An 18,646-nucleotide genomic window follows, 5' to 3' on the forward strand; every position below is an offset into this window, starting at 1 on the left:
GGCTGGCCACTTTCTAGGCCTGTACTCCTGCCAGAGATGATGATGATGATGATGATGATGATGATGATGATGACGACGACATTTAATTTATGTACTGCCCTTCAGGACAACTTAATGCAGTTTACAAAGCATGCCATTATTATCCCCACAACAAACACCCTGTGAGGTGGGTGGGGCTGAGAGAGCTCCAGAGAGCTGTGACTAGCCCAAAGTCACCCAGCTGGCTTCAAGTGGAGGAGTGGGGAATCAACCCCGGCTCTCCAGATTAGAGTCCCACGCTCTTAACCACTATACCAAACTGGCCCAGATGCTGCAGGGCTAGAGGTAGTTGAGGCAGCAGTCCCCCCACCCTCCATGTGGTGCTTCTCCAGTGCATCCCATGCAGAAGTTATCCAGAGATTTGGGTGTCCCACTGCAGTTCCTGGCAGTGAAGATAACAGAACCACTGTGTTTGAGCCCTGATCCTGCGAAGCACTATATGTGCTCGAGCAGTGATCTGGACCGTAGGCCACCAACCTGGTGCTTCATCACTGATGAACTGCCTCTTTGTGAGCCAACCATCTCTGCCACTCCCACTGTATGTAGAATTGCTAAGGCCAGGCTGGGAAATCCTAGAGATCTAGGGGTGGAGCTTATGCTTGCTGGGTAGTCTCCATTGCAGAGCATACTACCTCTTCCACTTGCATTTCATTTCACCATTTCATAGCTGCCATGTAATGGTAATGAGTATCTGATCTTGGATGAGGATTGACAGAAATGGTGCCTCATGCTTGGTACTAGTATCTGTTCCTCAGCATTCAAAAGCCTTGAGTATTTTGACTGTCTAATAGATGATACATAAGGACTGTCTAATAGATGATACATAAGGAGAGGCTCCCATTACTTCCATAGGTATACCTCAGGTTCTGCTACTTCTAGTAACACTTGAGTATGATGAAACTCTGAAAACTATTTTTACATAGATTGATTATGGAATAAAAAATCTAAATGAATGAAAAGCAATGATCTGCCTTAGAGGCCTGATTTTAAGAAGGCAACACATTCTGAGTTAATAACTAGGAAGATAAATATACGGCAAGTCAACACTGTAGATAGTTTAAGATCACAGAGTCTATATTATTTGCCCATTTTATAAATGTTTCTCTTCTTACGGCAAAACTTCACTAATTCCTCCTCTAAGGTCAGTCTCAGCTCTGTATTCCTGCACATCTGGCCTATCCCACAGATGCATTTAAGTGAGGAGAGATGGCCATTTTTAAGCTTAGAGAGAAAGCATTGATGAATGCCAATGTAGTGTAATTTATGATTTATGATATCATTTAGGAGGAAATAGTGCAGAAAACTGGGCTCGTACTTTGCCGCGTAAATCATGTATGAGACTCACCAAAATGGGACAAATATCTTCTTTTCTTCCCCCATCATGAGTCACAAGGATAAAAGCAGAGCTCTTTGCTGGGTGGCTACCCAACCTACCAACAGTCATGGCTATGGCTACTGACTTATGCATATAGGCAGCCACTGAATGGATAACAGAACCTGATAGGTGATGACATAACTTGCCATTAGTGGGTGTTACCATCCATTCAATAGCGGCATGGTCTACAGTCCCGGCACATCCTTAACTGCTCCTGAAGGCCAGCTCCCTTTTCAATGGCACTCAGTAGTAGGAACTGGAATCTTAACTTCCGTGTGAACCACTATGCCAGCAACCACCATGAATTATAACTAACTGTAAAGAAGCCTTCCCCGAAGGCTTCCTACTAGAAAAAAGAGTGGAAAACCACACCAGGGGAACTATACAAGAAAGAAACTAATGCAACAATACTAATGTGAGGGTCCATGAAAAGATTTTTCTCCCATATGATTTGAGTCCAACTAAAGAATAAGCAGAACAAGAATTTTTTATGAGCATTGAATGTGTTATACCTACTTAGTCATCCTTGTTGGATCCTCTGGAGTACCTCCTTCCATGCACCCACAAGAGATGAGAAGATTATTATTTATTTGAGAGCTATATTATATTGAGAGCTTCCATTATGTCCCCTGCAGGGTGTTGTGCTCTGCAGACAAGCAACTCCTGGTGGTCCCCGGCCTGAAGGACATCTGTCTGGCCTTGACCAGGGCCAGGGCTTTTTCTGCCCTGGCCCTGGCCTGGTGCAACGCTCTCCCACTGGAGATCCAGGCCCTGCGGGTCCTGTTACAGTTTCGCAGGGCCTGTAAAATGGAGATGTTCCGCCAGGCCTTTGGCTGAGTGCCAGCAGGTATCCTCCTTCTTCCATCTAAGACCACCACTTCTTCTGGGGCTGCCCTCGGCCATCTGCTGTGCCGGTATACGGACTCCCAATATATGTTTAAATAGCTTGCTCCTGGAGTATTTTAATAATTTAAAAAAAATTCTTATTGATTTTATGTTTTTGTGATTTTAATGTATTTTTAATGTTGCTAGCCACCCTGAGCCCATCTGTGGGGAGGGCGGGGTATAAATGGAATAAAATAAATAAATAAAATAAATAATATTTTGCTTATTTGGGTGCTAGTGGACTTTGGACTATGATATTTATTGATATTTATAGATTGGCCATTGCCTTATTATATATGAGAGAATCTGAAACTTTGTATAATGCATATTTATTGTGAATAATGGATTAATGTATTTATTGACTTATAACACTTGAACACTTTGCACTTTAATAATTTATAAATTTATATATAGTCTCCTCACATTAGTATTGTTGCATTAGTTTTTTTCTTTCCACTCTTTTTTCCACCAGGAATTATAAAGCAATCACACATTTTCTAGTGCACAGATGAATATGGTGACATAGTAGAGAATGGGATATGTACCCACATCATGGGCTTTCTTTGTCAAAGATATTTTACATATCTCTGTTTACTGCCACACTAAACCACAACAAGCATGACTAAACATGTTTAGGATTGTACAGTTAGTCCTGTAGTACCAGCCACTAGACCTGTATCCAAGCAAATGTCTTCCTTTATAGCACTCATAAACAATGAATTTAGGAGTACAGCATAGTAAGACCTAGAGCATCATTGTCTCAATAATAGGGGTGCATTCTCTCCCCTTCCCCTTTCAGAGTTTATGTTTTGTTTTTCTTCAGTGATGTCATCACTCAGTCAAATCTGATTGGCTATTTGGTGCAATGAAATCATCATGTTTATTACATGATTGGCTTGAATCACATGCTGAAGACCAGTAAAAAAAAATTATACTGAACCACAGCATATCAACAGAACATATGGTGCATACAAGTATATTAAAAATAGAAAAAGCAGAAGGTAAGTTTTGTCCCTAAAATATCAGTATTTGAATGAAAATAATAATATTTGGTGCATCATTAGAAAGAACCACGCAGTGAGTCATAGTACCTGCTACAGCAATCTGAAGAAGAGAACTGTGATTCTTGAAAGCTTATGCTACAGTAAAGTTGGTTAGTCTTAAAGGTGCTACTGGACTCTTCTATTTTTGCTACAGCAATGAAATAGATGGTTAAAAGATGACTCTCAAACTGCCTCTTGGTCTTAAGGAGATGTGGATTAAATTTCATACTTTTTTGGTAAAGTCACATTATAATGTATCTGTGCTGTACATTTACATCAAAAGCAGGAAGTTATTTTGTTTCTGGTGCTCACATTTCAAAGTTGCATATGCCCTGCTAAGTCTGGGGGAAAAAATCCATAGAAACTGGATTCATTTCCTGGGCATCCTTTGGATGTTTATGAGCCAAGATACAAGTGACGTCTTACACAGGTTGGACACTTGTCAGCTTCCCTCAAGTTTTGATGGGAAATGTAGGCATCCTGGTCTTGCAGCTGTAATGGAGAGCCAAGCTGTAAAACAAGGATGCCTACATTTCCCATCAAAACTTGAGGGAAGCTGACAAGTGTCCAACCTGTGTAAGATGTCACTTGTAGTTTGGCTCTAAATGTGGCTTGTAAACCGGATCTGGAATGTGATGGTTACATCAACCTTCAGACCACAGGCATGACAGGAAGAGTTCTATTCACAGCCAACAGTCCTCAGCAGAGTCTTAGTCCTAAATACATATGCTATCCCCCATGCTTTCCAACTTCTTCAAGATATGCAAAATTGAATCTATATGATCAGATCCAATCTAGGTCTATTTCAGATCTGTCTTATATTTGAGATAAGTTTGGGATGCCATCTGAAACAGATCAGAGAAGGTAAAAATGTCAGAAATCTAAGGCTGCTACCATCTCTAAAGAGAATCTAGAATAATAACTGGCCCACTAGATAACTCTCTGGATTTAGTTACCTCATGGTTAAAACAACAGCGGAAAATAAGAAACTGTTTACAAAAAAAAAAAAAGATGCTGCCTTTTCATGAAACAGAGTCTATAATTCCGCACTTTTAACTTCGCAGCCTCTTGGATCACTCTTGTCATTGGGAAAAAAAGATCGAAAATATGCTCATTTTAGCTGTCACTGTTCTGTGTTTGATTTCTTGGACATCTTGGCAGCCATTTCAGATTGTCTGACTTACTGAAGACAGGGAACATAGTGCTTATGACACTGGGTGGAAGGGAAAAACCCTCTCAAATTCGTATAGCATACATTTCAAAACCTAAGGAGACAGCAAAGTAGGAAACGCTAATACTAGGGATTGTGGAAAAAACTTGGTGTATTTAATACAGTTCTGTCTGGGATCTGAGGCCCAGCCCCTGGACTTACCAGGAGGAGGTGATGGGAGGCAGTTGGGGGGACAGCCACCCCAATGGGCACCCAGGACCAGAACAGACCAACAACTGAAGGGGGGAAGGAGGCATCCCAGCCACAGCAGGACAAAGAAGCACCTAAGCCATCCTAGCCACAGGAGGGCAGAGAAGCACCCAAGCCTCAGAGAGTCAGGCAAGGCAGGTGAAAGCCAGCTAGCCCCACCCTCCAGTGGGGGGTCAGGGGGCCAGGCAAGGAGAGTGAGGACCCCCAGTGCTGGGAGTAGACCCAAGGGAGGAGGTGCAGGAAGCAAGGGCAGTCAGCCAGCAGCCTTACCAGTCAGGGAGGAGAGGCAGCCAAAGCAGCACAGAGCCACACCCCAGCCTGCAGGCCAGCTAGAAGGCAGTAGCCTGGTCCAGGTGAAGCTGGGAGCAAAGCAGCCCCAGGTGGAGCTGCCTGAGGCAATCTACTGCCCCAAGCAGCCAGCTTAGTAGAGAAAGCTTAGCAGCCAACCAAGGAGGAATAGGTGTGACTGCCCAGGGCAGCCGGCAGAGCAAACCCAGATGCAGCTGCCTGAGTCAGCCAAGGCCATGGTTAGAGTGCAGGAGGGGGTGTGGCTGACAGGTAGAGCAGCGAATTGGTGAAGGGATGAAAGGGAAGTCCACTCACAGGGTGTGGTGGGTTATGTATGAGTGTGGAGGAGTTTAGGAGAGTGAGAGCACAGTGGAGAGGAGGTGGAGGAAAGAAGAGGAAGAGGAAGTCCAGAGGAGGGAAGGGGCCAGATGTTATGGAAGGCTGCTGGGACTCTGTCAGGTTGAGTGGGCCTGCGAGAGGATTGAGAGGGTGTGAGGGTGAGGTATACCCCCCTCCTTCCACAGAGCGGGAGCCTGCATAATCCCTGATGGTACTCCTGGTCCAAAGTCAGGCATGCCAGCGCCTCACCGGGCAACGCCCAAGGCAGAACCTGACAAGTTTTTTAAAAAGAAATGTGGGTGGCATTTGCTTTTTCTGGTACTCAGAAGTGTCTTCTAGTTTTGAGTTAAATGCTTGTATTCTTTGAGAAGTTGGCAATAGATTTTTCACAACACATGTGATATACCTTTTGAAAAAGCAGATCTATGAATTCACATAAGCTATAATTCAAAAAAGCAAAAACCAAAATGCACTTGAGTTACCTTCTTTTGGACTGACATTATTAGAGTACTATTGCCATGTAACTTCAGCAGCATTCCCAGTTGTTGGTTTTCCCTGGCTAAGACTTATTCCCATGCTGAGAAATGGTGGGAAAGACTGAGGGGTTTTTTTTAAAGATGAGTTCGGGGTCTTGGAGCTCTCTTCTGGGCACATATGATAGAGCCACCACTGAAATTCCAATACAAATACTGAAATTCCAAACAAATTCGGAAGACTGTGTTCTGAAATTATCTCTCTAGGAATTGGGAGTGAGTGAGTTTTGAATGTCTTTGAATTTCTCACCCCTAGTGCTTTGATTAGAGATTCTATTTATTTAAAAATTATTCCACGTTTCCATATCAACCGACAAGCACGGTCACACACAATACCCTGTAAAAAGAAAATCTGTTTCCATTTCATTTCACCCTTATGAGATTGAACCCCTTAACATTCTGTATTTTCATGTCATAAATTTTGTCCCTCCACTCCCATTTAGCCCCATCAAATGTAAATGTTTTTATTGTAAGCCACCTCAGGTCCTTTAGGAAGGAGATGGGATAGAAAAGTTTTGAATAAAAATAAATAGACGGCATCACTTGAGAAACCTGAATGAAAGCAAAGGCTGAGCAATTTAGGAAACCAATCCAGTAGTCCCTTCCATCGGTTTCAATGGGAATCACATTCATTTACCATCAGCTGGGATGAAATGCTTGAGTTATACCTCTCATTCAAGAAAGTGCTTACTGTAGAGGGAATAGGAAAGCCTGCTTCAGTTCTAGGGGATGAATATATGTACCTGTAGTTTTTGGTTCTTTAGGTATGAGGAGGCTGGCTTCATTACTCCCACAGTTCTTATTTCCAAACATCCAAATTTGGAGAATTTATGTTGGACTGTTTTTTAAAAAAAGCATTTCTTAAAGCCATCTAATGTCCTTTATAAATGTGATTAAAATGCATTCCTTTTTGAGAAGTGTGATCCCTCTAGGGTTCATATTCCATCATGATCTTAAATATTATTGCTTAGAGTGAGTAGCTAATAGAGATGGGCACAAACTGGGAAAATGCTGGTTCAATGCAATTTGTGGTTCATTGTGCTTCACAAACCATGAACCAGCATGAAATTGCCCGGTTTGTGAACTGGTTCATTTGGTTTGTGAAAATATCACTTCCAGGGCAGCAGAAGGTCTATAGAAAACACATCCCCCCATTGCCTAGGAAACTAATTGATCCACGCCAGGCTGTCTGCAGTGATGAACCAAAAAACGAACCAAATGAACTGGGCTAAAAATCAGTGGTTCATCACAGATCAGCAGAAATGCCCTCCAATGATCTGCCAGTTCACAAACCAAAAAATGGCCCTGGCCATGACAAACTTTGGTTCGTATATTGGTTCGCACCTATCTCTAGTAGCTAACGACTGGTGCTATTTTTTTCCCGGAGATAGCTCTGCATGTGAAGACAGGGCAACAGCTTTAGCTGTAAACAAGATTTTATTTTTTTAAAAATGAGTTATTTATTATTTATTTATTTATTTTATTTCTATTTACACCACACCCTCCCCACAGATGGGCTCAGGGTGGCTAACAACATTAAAAAATACATCAATAATACATTGACATTAAAAAATACATCAATAATATTTTTTTAAAAATCATTAAAATAGTCCAGGAGCAGGCTGTTCAAACAAATATTGGGAGTCCCTATATGTGCATAGCAGATGGCCGAGGGCAGCCCCAGAAGAAGTGGCGGTCTCAGGTGGAAGAAAGAGGACACCCACTGGCACTCAGCCGAAGGCCCGGTGGAACATTAGCTTTATTATATGATCAACAGACCTTTCAATAATGCAGTCATAAAACATCATAGCATTTTTACATGTTCGGTTAACTGAATTCATTCAACGTCCAGGATCTAGTCTCAACAGCAACATTAAAAAGGAGCCACTTTTCTAATAACATGTACTTTCTCCCCAACAAGAAAAAGGATAATCTGCTCTTTGGCTTAATGGCCTGATCACATAGCCAAGAGGGGAACAATGATATCATCTCTAACTCCTTTTATAATGATTGCAAAACAAACACATACAGGGTACAATCTCTATCACCCCTGCCCCACAGGGGTAGTCATTTGAAAGGTGTTGCTTGTTAACATTCCTCAAGGATTGCTCATGGAAAATGTTACAAAATGATAATATAAAAGTACTCCTCTTTTGGGGTACACCTCTGGTTTTGAATGAGTGCAAACAAAGTTAATCACCTAATGAGCTTTAGTACCAAAAAAAAAAAAAAAAAGGAAATGGGTTGATTTCTAGAACAAAAGAATTTCAAGAGGCATCAGAACACATTTCAAACATTAGTGATTAAAAACAAACATAATTTAAAATGAATTAACATTTTGAGGAGTTGGTAGTGTATATGCATTTTATTTTGCAATAGTTTTTTATCCTAGAGCAAATGACCTAAAAAAAATATCAATGTTATCATTAAGGTTCAAAATGAATAGTCTCGAAATAACTTTATTCCCTGCTCATAAAACTCAGTTGCAATGCGAAGTGAGGTCTTTTTTAGACTCACAGGGGCACCCACCCCTCCTTCAGTTGGGGGATTACCTTCTTAGTGAATACTTAATGGAATCACCTGAACAATTAGTACCCATTGGGCCAAGCATCTGACAACTAACAATTCAGAGTCATAAACAAAAGCCATCAACCAAAATGACACAAAATAGAATGCAAGCTTTAGGATTCTCTAGAATGCTTCATCAGGATCAGGATCAGGATGATGCCGCATTCTGGAGAATCCCAAACTTGCATTCTTTTCTGTGCCATTTTGGTTGGTTTGACAAATAATATTAAGCAGCTTCAGTTTTTTGGCATTTGCTTTGGACCAACCTGGCTCCCCACAATCCATTCAGAGTCATTGCGAACAAAGGCATGGTCAATGAATGTTCTTACAAATGAAACGACTGTCCTGTTGTTACCACATGTGCTCCCTTTCACGTGTTTCCTTAGGCATGTGTGGTAACTTGGGTTTGGACCCACCAAAAACAGCGACACATTTGGGGGAATTAAACTTAGTGTCAGGGGAAAATCTCTTCCTGCTTCCACAGACTGGCTAGCTTAGAAAATTGACACACTTACCAATTAGAGTGAGCAGAACATGTGATTTAGGTATCTTTCACCTGGATAGTGGGCACACTAGCTCAAAATGCCTCTAATAGGCTACCAGTAACCATAGAACAACCAGATATTTTCCAAAGCAAGGTTTAGAATTTATTGATGGAAATCTAGGGGTACAAGAATTTGAAAAAGTACTCAAGCATAAAAACAGTGCAATTATTGTGTTCAGAGGGACAAGCATATGGAGAGTTACACATGAGAATGGTGGAAGCTTCGTCCATGCCTGTAAGAGGTTGCTAGGAGACATTCAGGCAGGGTCAGTACAAGTAATCAAGCCCCTCTGGATGCTTGATAGTAATAGGATTTGGTGCTCGGGAAGGTCTAAGTGGGTGCAAGCCCCTGTGGCATGGGTAGGCATGCCGATGTCCCATCAGTGAATCAGTCTCCTACCCCAAGTTATAGATCAAGATGGGTAGCTCTGCTAGTCTGTCTGTAGCAACAGAAAAGAGCAAGAGTCCATTAGCACCTATGAGACTAACAGCTCCCTTCTTCAGATGCAGCTAGAATATATTTGAAGAAATGAGCTGTAGCTCATGAAAGCTCATACCATACCACAAATTTTGTTAATCTTATAGGTGCTACTGGACCCTTGCTCTTTTCTACCCCAAGTTATGGCCCCTTATTAGCATATTGGAGGAGGCCCTTGGCCTTACCTTCTGAAATGGCTGCCACAATGAATCTATCCAAGACAGAGTCAGAGCAGACAGCAAATATCCAGGAAGGGGGTCGCAGGTAACACTGTACTTTGGCTCTGTGGGCATTTTATTTTGTATTCATTTTTGATGGTATTTGCCATCACCCATTTTATCATAGTCAGATATATGGAATACCTGCTGGGTTTGGCTAGGCAAGTTTCCTGGATGTTTTTGTGTCAGTTATGATTGCAAGTGTATTGGAAAGTTGAATTCACAGAGTGCACCCTGACCCAGAGTGAGAGGAACACACTGTCAGTCTGTAGATCAAGAAAGCTGCAACTGTATTTTTTTAGCTTCCAGCCATCATTTGACATCCTCAGAAGTGGCATGACCCTGGATCCCTGACTCACACAGCCCCTTCAGGAGGCAGGTGAAAAGCCCAACCTGCCCCTGGAATACAGTCCTTGCACCATCTCAAGCACCAATAGAGAATTGCTATGTGGCAAAACCCTAAACAGAGTCACCTGGTTGTACGTCCATGTGCTTAGAAGGGTTTAGTAGTGCCCTGATAATTTTTTGCACCTCTCTTGTGTTCGAGCATGTATTTTGCTATAAGAAAGGTGAAAAACCTTTCCCACTGAGGTCCAATGACAGGTAGGGTAATTGCTTCCTGGCTCCATTAATTGACAACTGTTCAAACAGGTACACAAAATAAGAGAAAGATGACTTGGCGGGGGGGGGGGGACACTAAAGAGGATGGCAAAGAGTCATAGAAAACAGGCAGCCAGCTTCTTCTTCAAGAGCTACAGCAGACCTGAGGAATCCCTAGGTAAAGAATGATCAGACATTTCCCTCCCGTGCCCAAGGGGGCAGTAGCTGCCAGCTCAGAGGGAAGTAAGGCAAGCCAGGCTGTTCCTTGTCAGATCATCTTGTGACAGAATTCAGCAACCTCATCTCCCTTACTTCCCCTCCATGCTGGGTATAATGGATAATGACTAAAATATGGGAAGACCTGCTTAACATGCAAATGACTTATGACTTCCTTGATGTTTGACCTGTCCCTGCCTTTATAGTTCTAACATATAGGTCAAGCATCTTTCCATGGGGTGATACCTGAATTAATTTTTGTTTGTTTGTTTATTATATTAGATTTTTAGTCCGCCCTCCCCGCCAGGTGGGCTCAATGCAGAGTACAACATTCCAGTTTACATAAAATACAATTTAAAACAGATAAAACATTACAGTAAAATTAAAACAACCATGTACAATAAAACTTCTCCTCAAGATGGCAACAGTAAAATACTGCATTTCAGGCATGGCCCATATGTATATAAGGTGGTGGACAGATCTTTTCAGTATGGCCAGCGGGGGCCCATCCTAACCTCCGCCATATGCCTGGCAGAACATCTCTGTCTTACAGACCCGGCAGAAAGATAATAAATCCTGCCAGGCCCTGGTTTCATCAGACAGAGAGTTCCACCAGGCTGAAAAGGCCCTGGCTCTGGTCAAGGCCAGGCAAGCCACCCTTGGGCCAGGGACCACCGAAAGTTGTTTATTTGTAGAATGAAGTGTCCTCTGGGGTACATATAGGGAGAGGTGGTCCTGCAGACATGCTGGGCCCAGTCCACATAGGTCATTTTCAGGGGCAATTTTTTCTCATGGGTATTACTTGAACTGCAAAAAGTATGGATGAGTGCTCATGCTCAACTCACCACTTTATTCCATTCACAGAGTCAACATTACTAAAAGTGGTTCAGTATAAACAACATTGACAATTATCTTCTTCTGCCAGCTCGTTTTAAGAAGCATGACCTACCACTATGGTCTGTGGGGTAAATCCATTCTAAATTTTCCATTACTGGAACAGAAAGAACATTCCTGTTTCCCCTATCCCACTACAGCCTACGGATCTCTGCAAAAATGCTGTCCCTAGTGGAGTGGGGGGTAGATAGGGGACCCTAAAACATGGCATGAGAGGCATTTGCAGTGGGAAGGGGGAAATGGTGAAAACAGTCAGTTTACTCTGGATCCAACCCAGTATTTGAGGGCTGAGTCATTTTTTTTTTCATTTCAAAGTATGCCTATATTACTGAAAATGACTGCAATGGTATTCTCATAGGAATGTTTCAGATTTCCATCAAGAACATCATATACCCCTTTTTAGGATTATGAGTTGGTGAAGTCACAGCTGTCTTCCTGTGAATTATGTGCTTGCTGCCACAATCGCATCCCCTCCTCTAAGCGTCTGTGAGGGTTCTTTGTAGCAAGGCCAATTTCACAGTCATTATGAAAGTCGTACTGCCTGATTCATGCATGAAATCAATAATGTGTAAAGCTCATTTAATAATAAGTGATCATATGTGATTATTAGAGGAAGGATAAGCCATATATCCGAAAAGAAACTTGTCCTAGAGAAGTTTTCTTTTTAAAAATAAATACATAATGTCTAGTTTACAGAGAATACCAAAAATGTGTTAAATTGTCAAAAAATCACAGACCATTCAACAGTGTATTTCAGAACAATGGCCATTTCCACACAGCTTAACTTATTCTGGAAAACAGTGAAATCTTGCTCGAAATCGCGTGAGAAGATGCTGTTATTGTGTCTTGTTGCACGATAACAGCATCTTCTTGCGTGATTTCATGCGAGATTTCGCTGTTTTCCGGAACAAGGTAAGCCATCCACCTGAACATACAATTCACCATGGAGAAAGAAATCAGGAGGAACCTTCCATTTCTAGATACCTTGGTCATCCGCAAAGCAAACTTTCAGTTAGGTCACAAGATCTACAGGAAACCAACAGGAAACTTCCATTTCTAGATACCTTGGTCATCTGCAAAGCAAACTTTAAGTTACGTCACAAGGTCTACAGGAAACCAACTCACACAGATTGGTACTTACACAAAAACTTCAATCACCACCCTCGACAGAAAAGAGGCATAATAAAAACATTAGTAGACCGTGCAAGATAGATATGTGAACCGCACTTTCTCAACAAGGAAACTAATCATCTAAACCACGCACTTCAAGCAAATAGCTACTCCAGAAATGAAATCAGAAGAGCAATTAAACCAAGGATAAATCAAACAACCAAGGAAAAACAGTCTCCCACAGGAAGTGTTTTTGCCGTATATCAAAGGAATCACTGATCAGATGGGAAAGCTTATGAAAAAGCACAACCTTCAAGCAGTATTCAGACCCACCAGAAAAATACAGCAGATGCTATGATCAGCAAAATACAGTAGAGACCCCCTCACCTCTGCAGGAGAATACGGCTTACCCTGCAGCTGTGGACAAGTTTACATCAGGACCACACAGCGTAGCATCCAGACAAGAATAAAAGAACATGAAAGACGCTGTCAGACTGCACAGGGAAGCCATTGAAATTCATAAGCATAAGCACAATTTCAACAGGAAAGAAGAGACCTTAAGAATGAATAGAGCATGGTTTCCAGTCCTGAAAAACACCAAGCTAACAAAATACTCTATACCCGACAATAGCCCTGCAGAGAAGATTAGCATATCAAGCACCAATCCATATGCAAAAGAACCTCCTCAGGATACAGTGAAGCCTCCCTCCATTAGCATTCCACACCCTGGGAAACTCTTACAGGATGACTCAGCCCAACCCCACCTTCCTGAGTAGATATAAATTACCTGCCAACTTCTTTTCCACACTGTGACACTGAGAGATCTCTGTCTTTTGGTGCTACACCTCTGAAGATGCCAGTCACAGCTGCTGGCAAAATGTCAGGAACTACAATGCCAAGACCACGGCTATACAGCCCGGAAAATCCACAACAACCATTGTTCTCCGGCCATGAAAGCCTTCGACAATACAGAGGAACAAATGTTGGGCCCAGGGCTTGTTTTCAGTGGGAACGCGGTGGAATGGAGTTCCAGCACCTCTTGAAAATGGTCACATGGCTGATGGCCCTGCCCCCTGATCTCCAGAAAGGGGAGTTTAGATTGCCCTCCATGCTGCTCAGTGGCACGGAGGGCAATCTAAACTCCCCTCTGTCTGGAGATCAGGGGGCAGGGCCACCAGCCATGTGACCATTTTCAAGAGGTGCCGGAACTCCATTCCGGTGCCGGAACTCCACTCCATTCCACTGCATTCCAGCTGAAAAAAACCCTTGATGATGATGATGACGACAACGACAATAATAATAAGTGTCCAAAATATAGTAAAGCAAGGTTAATTGCTCCATGTTGGGGCTTAAGGTACAGTGCAATGAAGGAAACTGTAAATAATTCAAGTCCATAGATTCACATAAAATGCATAAAGTAAATGTGCTTAGAGGCTTGACAATGATACACAATCCAAATAGATGAAATGAATGCATCCCTGCCTAGGACACCTCCAGGGTTTGACTGATGGGCTCGTGCTCCGCTTTCAGCCTCTTCAGAATGTCAATGAAGAGTCACCCACAATGGCCAACTGTAAGTCAGGTGCTGTCAGAAAAAGCCCTCTGAGGCCGGAAAGTGAGTGGCAAATACCCAAGTAGAATCCTTGATGTGGGAGTCCTGATGTCACAAGCAATGAGGCTGCTGTTACTCTTTATGCCAAGACGTCAGGACATTTGCTAACTGTTGCTTGTGTAGTTGCCAGTGGCAGCTGTGTGTTTTGTCTGGAGAGCACTATACACTTTCAAGAGACAGGCCTGAGAACCCAACGAGCCTAATGGAATATGTATTTTATAGCGATGCTCATTAATCCTCATCGCAGTTTTGGGAGTGACTTTAGTAGCATGTTCTTAAGGGTAATAGGATGCTACATAAGCAATGTTCCAGTTAGCACGGATTTGTTCACTGGAAGCCTAAGAAAAATTACAATAACTGTGCGTGGTCATTCTTTTTAGCATATGGGTAATGCTGTAAACAATTGGATCTGGTTCTATGCAGAAAGTTGATTCTGATCCATCTTCGAAGCTAGCAGTTGTTGGTGAAGAACTAGGTGTTCAGAGAGGTGACGTGAGATGTAGGAGGAAGTGGCACTCTTCCAGTGGTGCCAGGGCTATTGGAGTTGGCCATGGACATGAGTGGTCATTGGTTAAGGGTAGGAGGTAACAGTCAATGCAATCTTAAGCAGAGTCTGTTGAGGATTGCATTGAGTGGAGAGCAAGCCATATCCCTGGCCTCCTACTATGTCACTGTCCTCCAATTCTGACATCCCAAACAATATCTGGGGGTTGGACTAGATGACCCTAGAGGTACCTTCCAACCCTATGATTCTATGGTGGCTTAAGCAGTGAACCATCCATGTCTATAATGTCTGGAGCCACACTGGGTCTTTAACAAATGCAAAAGACCCATCCTAGAGCCTTTTGCTGCTTTTTGAATGAAATCAGAACTGAATTCCTTGGAAGAGATTTTTCAACTCTGAAGGAAAAAGCGGACAACAGCTGTGCAGCAAGCTAAGGGCTACCTGCCATTTCTTCATCGAGTGAAATGGTGGAAACACTCTTGATGGATGCATCAGGCTAAGCATCTGCTGTGAAAGTGTCTTTCATATTTAGAACTTTTTTTAAAAAAAACCAAGTGTGTGTGTGGGGGGAGGGGGGAGTTGACAGAAGATGAATTTTGGAAGTCGGGTACCCAGCCTTTACATACTAAAATCCTTGATATGAGTTTGTTGATTCTTAATTGCAATATGGGGTCTGTGACAACCATCTGTTTACAATGGCACTTTGTCTTCTATTCAGGAGTCGTCAAATTTAAAACACTGACAGGAACAATTTTGGCGGGGTTAACAAGTTAATAGAGAAGCAGAAGCTATGTGTCCGATTCAAAGTTAAGATACCATTGGGGTGTATGTACAAAGAAACACAGCACAATCTTAGCAGCAGGCCTACAGGGAGTTAGCACAAGAGAGAGAAACTAGCAATCTTTTGACATATGCAAATACAAAAAGCAAAATTCTGACTGGCTATCTCTCTAGAAACTTTAGCTCCTCCAGATAACTTTCAATGCAGTAACTGCTAACTTTATTTTTATAGGCCTGCCAAGCCACTTAAGAATTGTTACTAGAAAAACAGTGGAAATCCACAAGTCACGGGATGCTGGAAAAGATCGTATACTATATACAACCCAACACTTAATACATGTTAATAAATATTTATAACAGTTTTTTTGGAATAAAGCGCAAAGTGATAATGTGCTACATATTAATACAAATACATTCTAATTAATACAAATACAGTCTTATAAATACAATCTAATCTATACAATCGGGGGTCATTGCGTAGAAAAAGAGCTGGAGGACCTCATTAGCATAACTTATTAGGATAACTCATTAGCATATGCCACGCCCCTTGCCAGCACTGGAAGTGTGTCATTAGCATAACTGAATTGCATATGCCACACCCCCTGATATCACCTATCCTGGCTGTTTTGGACCCAATCCTGGCCATTCAGAGCCGAAATTGGGCCTAAAAAGGTCAGGATTGGGCCGCTGCTGAGTGGGAGAGTGATCCACCACCTGTCAGAGGCTCAATCTGGGCCATTTTGGCCCCAATCCATGCCGAAATGGGCCCAAAATGGCCGAGAGTCAGGTGGGCAGGGCCACCTGACATGTGACCTCTATGGGGAACTACTGGAACTGCATTCCTGTGCGTACCCCCTCAAAATGAGCCCTGTATACAATCTAATTGATAAGAGAGAAGAGAATAGAGATTACTCCACATCAAGTTGTGAGACTTTATGTCTATTTGACTCTCCTTGACTCTCTTGAACTTTTATGCTGTTGTGTCTTACTTCCTTTTGGTATCTGACTTTGTATAGAGAGATTTTTGTATTAGAACGGTGTTGTATGTAGATTCTCTAGAGTTATAGATTATCTAGCATCATATCCCTTGAACTTTAGTCCAAAAAACCTATCATAAATATTTATTAATATGTATTAAGTGTTGGGTTATATAAAGTATACAGTCTTTTCTGGCATCCCCTGACTTGTAGGTTTCCACTGTTTTTCTAGTGCTTTTTTGCCGGGGTGAGGCTTGTTTGGTTTATAACTTAGGAATTGTTAGCTGATTTCCTGTTTTTCAGTCAATTAATGGATCAACTAAAATGTGGATTCATTAAAATATTACTGATATGGGTACCTTTTTCAGGAAGTGGGATGTCTTGAAAAGATGTCATGGCCACTCCCCTTCTTCACTGGAGGCCATGGCCACCTTCATTTGTCTCCCTCATGAAATGCAATAATGAAACATACAACATGAAAATATGTAGTTCCCATCCCTGATTGCCTTTAGCGGCAACAAGTCTCTCTACATGAGACCTCTTACATGAGAACGCTGAAGTGTATAGAAATTCAATACTAGCCAGGAAGCATAGTTTAAAAAGACAGAGCTGAAGGCCTTATCAATTTCACCTCGCTAAGAGCTGTAAACAAGACTCCTCAGAGGGTTTGTTAATTTCCTCTGTCTCCCTTAAAGCTCTGTCAATTTCATCTCCCCTTCAGGAAGAGAGGAGGGAATTAACAACCCTTCTGATAAGCAATATTTGCTTGCTCTGTAGAGAGGTGAAATTGACCGAACCTTCAGCTCTGTCTTTTTAAACTATGTCTCCTGGCTAGCATTCTGTGTCTCTACTCTTGAGCATTCTCATGTAAAATGTCTCCTGTAGAGACTTTCAATATCATCTAACTTAGCTGGCCGTAGCTGCCCAGAGTCTCAGGTAAAGAACTTTCACACTATCTTTTACTGGATCTTGTAAAGTGGAGATGAGATTTTCTTCAAGCAAAACAGATGCTCAGTCACTAAGCGACTACCCCTTGCTGGTCTGTGACAACCATATGCGCAGAGAAAGGCCCAACATGATGACATCAGATATTTCATTATTATGCATTATGAGAGGAGGAGGGAAATTAATCTCAGGGCTTACTGTTTTCATTGGCAGTTAATGTCTAATTTCACTATAATGTAAACCAAATAGCTTAACAGCAGCGACAACAAAAAATCCGGGACACATAGGCCTTGAGGAACCAACAGAGCCATCCTAAGCAGAGTGACACTCTTCTATCTCCTTTGATTAACATAAAAGTGTGTCATACTGTGTAGGATGACACCATAAGACTCTTCTTGCTGTGAAGCAGGCTTGTTATTCATGGATTATGCAGAGTTCTCCATGAAATAATGTCCCATGCTGGCCTTCAAGAGCTTGAAGAACTTGTTGTCCTCCAAAGAGAAGCAGTATATTGCAGGATTGTGGATTGGATCCAGCGGGGTGTAACAGAGGCTTCATAGTACTTCTTCTTTTTGAGTAGCCGGGTGTACCTTAGTGGCTGTTCTGGAACAGAAAGGCATTTCCATTTTTAAAAGAATATACACCAGGCAAATGTACACACACATGGGGTGTACATTCTCAAATATGTGAAACAGAGATACATTGAATTTTCAGTATCAAATTAAACAGCGGGAGGTCAGAAATATTCATTCTGCACCCCCCCCCCCCAGTAAAATCCCAAAGGTTTGCAAACACTGGGCAATGCCATATTTCTCATTAGTCGTCATGCTTGTTGGCAGGTGACAGAAGCGTTTTGCATCAGATGCCCACAGGGAGTTTTGTGCCTCCTGGACTTACACGTGCCCTTGTCTCCTCACAACTTTGATATGAAGGTACAAGCCATTTCAAACTTCCACTCAAATAGCATATTTGCTTCTTCAGCTTTACCCGTGGACCAGCTGTTGGTGCCATTGCAAAACTTAATGTGTTGCCACAGAAGTAATATGCTTTTGCAAAAGGAGCCAATAGCGGTTCCATAAGGTTACTCGAGGGAGCAAAAATAGCACAAAAGGGGAGGTTGCTGCTGCTGCTCCCCCAGATCGTGTCTGCAAGGAACAAAGGGCATGTGTGAATCTGGGAAGTACAAAACTTCCTCTGAACATCTGAAATAAATCTGAAACACTGCCGAACTTGTTTGTAGCTTATGATCAGACTGAGCTGACCAGGGATTTGTTTGG

This window comes from Eublepharis macularius, chromosome 8, assembly GCF_028583425.1.
Source record: "Eublepharis macularius isolate TG4126 chromosome 8, MPM_Emac_v1.0, whole genome shotgun sequence".
Lineage (NCBI taxonomy): Eukaryota > Metazoa > Chordata > Lepidosauria > Squamata > Eublepharidae > Eublepharis > Eublepharis macularius.